We start from the raw sequence: 3,926 nt of genomic DNA, 5'->3' as shown, positions 1-3,926 counted from the left end.
CTTGGGATGTCTCTCCTTTGAATGTGCAGATAGTTGTGGCTGCCAATCCGTATCAAGGTCATCGGAAGGGATGCTTTGCGAAGAACTCGATGCACTAACCCTCCTTTCCCTTGGTGAATTCAAAGGAAATAGATCACCTACAGAAGTGGCTTCCTCTTCTTCTTGCTCGGAAGGAGGCTCTACTTCCTGAACTGCCCCGACTTCGGGAGGAACAACTACTACTATTTGGTGCGGAGATGGTGGTTGTTGTTCTTGAGGAAGTACTATTGCGGGCTGTGGTTTTTCAACAACAACTGTTGCGGGCGGTGGTTGTGGTTGTTCAACAACTGTTGCGGGAAGTGGTTGTGGTTGTGGGTGAACAACTCCTATTGCGGGCGGTGGTTGTGGTTGTTGAACATCTACTGCTGGCGGTGGTTGTTGAGCACTTCCATCTTGCGTGGATTGTGTACTACTTTGAGACAGCGATAAGTTTAGTTCTGGCTCAGTATCACTGCTCGCAAGCAGAAGGCTGGCTACCTCTTCGACCCTCATCATGTGCTTGGCCCTGGGATGCTGGCTTGCCCCCACTAATGCAGATGTGCTGGTCCCAGCTTGCACCCCAGACCCCGCTGCTGCAGGCGTACCTTTTGGGGTGCCAAAAAAGGTTTTGGGGTCCATACCAGACTTAAGTGACACTTCCTTCTGCTGTTCCTTCTTCGCAGCAACTTTCTTTGTGGTGGAGGACCTGGTAGCTTTCTTAGGGCCCATCTTCTTCTGATGTCAGTCAGCTCACAGCAGCACAAATTGCAGAGATGTCTGGTCAGATGAGTCACACACCACACGTGGCGTACAACTGAAGGACGTCCGTCTGGCAGTAGAACGAGCGATGGATGAAAAAACAACCAGCACCTCCTCAGTCTTTTTTGTGCACCTACAAGTAAAGAAGGCAGAACAACATCAGTCAAACAAGCAGTAAGGCAACATGAACAATTGAAAGACACACAGGTCAATGTATAAAAGACAAAACAGAAGACTAATAATACCAGTCCAGCAGCACCACAGCTCAAAGGCCACATGAAGTCCAGAAAGAACCAATAAAGTCAAGCAGGCCTATAGATACCAATATGGACAGAAAAACGAGGATGCCTGCTGCACATGACAGGTTAATGTGCAAGGAATAAATAGCCCATGGCTAAGACAGAGGTTGTAAACCTAACACCGCAAAAACACATACAAAGAAACCCCTGCCCAGGCTCCCAAAACAACAACCAAATGACAAATTCAGTTTTTTTGGGTGCACAAGAAAGACCTGCAACATTTTTGAGAAACTTTTATGCAACTCGGGACATATTGTCCGCGAGAATGCTAAATCGGCATGTTCGGCAGCGCGAACGGAATAAAAAGTCGTGTTCGCGTTCCCGAGCAAGTACATTGAGTGCGCGAACAAGACAAAAAATGTAAGTTCACGTGCTCACACTGTGCGAAGTTACCAAAACTACCCAAGCTGTATTCCTAGGGTTACCTAATGGCAGAAATTGACAGAGTATTTAAAGTTTAAACACACCCAAAACCAGAAATACCCCACACATAAAAATAAGATTTTCTATATCAATCCAAGACATCCATGATTTTCACATTAAGGGTACACCACAAAAACAGTTGATTAACTTTCATGACCCTACTATGAGTAGTACCTATGGCCTACTGCCAGAGTAGGCCACAAGGTTGGAGGCCTATGCCTATGGCAAAAGCACAAAGGAAGGACACACAAAATGGCCGCCGACATAGGGCCTGGCCACCAACAACAACATGGCAAAATCACAAAGGATGTATACACAAAATGGCCTCCACCACATGGCCTGGCCACCAACAACAACATGGCAAAATAAATCACAAAGGAAGCATACACAAAAAGATCACCACCATAGGGCCTGGCCACCAACAACAACATGGACAACTTTACAAAATGGCCTCCACCACATGGCCTGGCCACCAACAACAACATGGCAAAATAAATCACAAAGGAAGCATACACAAAATGGCCGCCACCACATGGCCTGGCCACCAACAACAACATGGCAAAATCACAAAGGATGTATACACAAAATGGCCTCCACCACATGGCCTGGCCACCAACAACAACATGGCAAAATAAATCACAAAGGAAGCATACACAAAAAGATCACCACCATAGGGCCTGGCCACCAACAACAACATGGACAACTTTACAAAATGGCCTCCACCACATGGCCTGGCCACCAACAACAACATGGCAAAATAAATCACAAAGGAAGCATACACAAAATGGCCGCCACCACATGGCCTGGCCACCAACAACAACATGACAAGAAAGAGAAGACAGACAATAATGCCTATGGCAAAGGGACAATGCTTTGCTTCAGAAAATGGACACACCACACCACCGCCCAAATTGGTCACCCCACCCCAAAAAAAAAAAAAAATTACATAGAGGACAGAAAATGGAAGTGGTCCATGCTCCAAAAAGAGAAAACTACAACCAAAATGACAACATAACATAAATGAGGACTTTTTAGGTGCACAAGAAACACCTGCAACATTTTTGAGAAACTTTTATGCAACTCGGGACATATTGTCCGCGAGAATGCTAAATCGGCATGTTCGGCAGCGCGAACGGAATAAAAAGTCGTGTTCGCGTTCCCGAGCAAGTACATTGAGTGCGCGAACAAGACAAAAAATGTAAGTTCATGTGCTCACACTGTGCGAAGTTACCAAAACTACCCAAGCTGTATTCCTAGGGTTACCTAATGGCAGAAATTGACAGAGTATTTAAAGTTTAAACACACCCAAAACCAGAAATACCCCACACATAAAAATAAGATTTTCTATATCAATCCAAGCCATCCATGATTTTCACATTAAGGGTACACCACAAAAACAGTTGATTACCTTTCATGACCCTATGAGTAGTACCTATGGCCTACTGCCAGAGTAGGCCACAAGGTTGGAGGCCTATGGCAAGAGCAAAGTGGCTGGAAACATTAAATGGCCGCCAACACATGGCCAGGCCAACCACAGAAAGTTAATACAATGAACTCATGCATGCCTACACACTAACTACATGGGGTACTAGGGTCAGATATTGGCTTAAAAATTAGAAACATTTTAAATTCCACAAAATGCAATGTTAGAAAAAAATTACAATTTGGGACCTCATGAAAGTACAGGCCTCCATCAATAATTTCATTCCAGGATTGAATACTGTAGTTAAAAAAAAAATCAAATCAAACAAGCACAAGTCTACATCACTCATACATTACACAAACTTACTTGAAAAAGAGAATTCCAATTCAAAAAGTCCTCATTAAATCCAAGGTAAATCAGTAATGCAGCCAACACAGACAGAAAGTGATCCTTCCAGCTCAAAATCCAAAGGAAAGTGAGCACCACATGGACAAAGCACTGGGAGGAGCCTGGTGGACAGGAACAGGAAGTTGTAAACTCAAGAGCCCTTCCTCCTTACTCTGCAAAACAAGAGTAGAAACAAAAAGAGGGGTCCTTCCCCCCTAAAAATAAAGCCAAAGGTACAACTTTAAGGTCTTTTGCTTTTTTTTCCTAACCAAAATGGTAATTTATTATGGTTTTAACATGCTCGCGAGTTATTCTGTGCAAGAATGCAGTTTCTGCGTGTTCGGCAACTCGATCTTACCAAAAAGCATCCTCGCGCATCCTTATGACGCTATCTCGCATCAAAATGACGTTATCGCGTTCGCACAGTCGCACGGGACTGTGCGAGAGTGTTTCCAAACATGGTGGCACAAGCGACCAGGAAAAAACGAACGCAGAACGAAGGTAAGCCATTGCCGCGCACGCGATAATGTTATTCAGCGCGCAAGAACTACGCTACGCACCGGATCGCGGAGTTATCGACAGCTACGCGTTCTCCGCGGAACGCGGAGCTGCCGAAA

This window comes from Lissotriton helveticus, chromosome 5_1 (assembly GCF_964261635.1).
Source record: "Lissotriton helveticus chromosome 5_1, aLisHel1.1, whole genome shotgun sequence".
NCBI classification, from domain to species: domain Eukaryota; kingdom Metazoa; phylum Chordata; class Amphibia; order Caudata; family Salamandridae; genus Lissotriton; species Lissotriton helveticus.
This window is presented reverse-complemented; position numbering follows the sequence as displayed.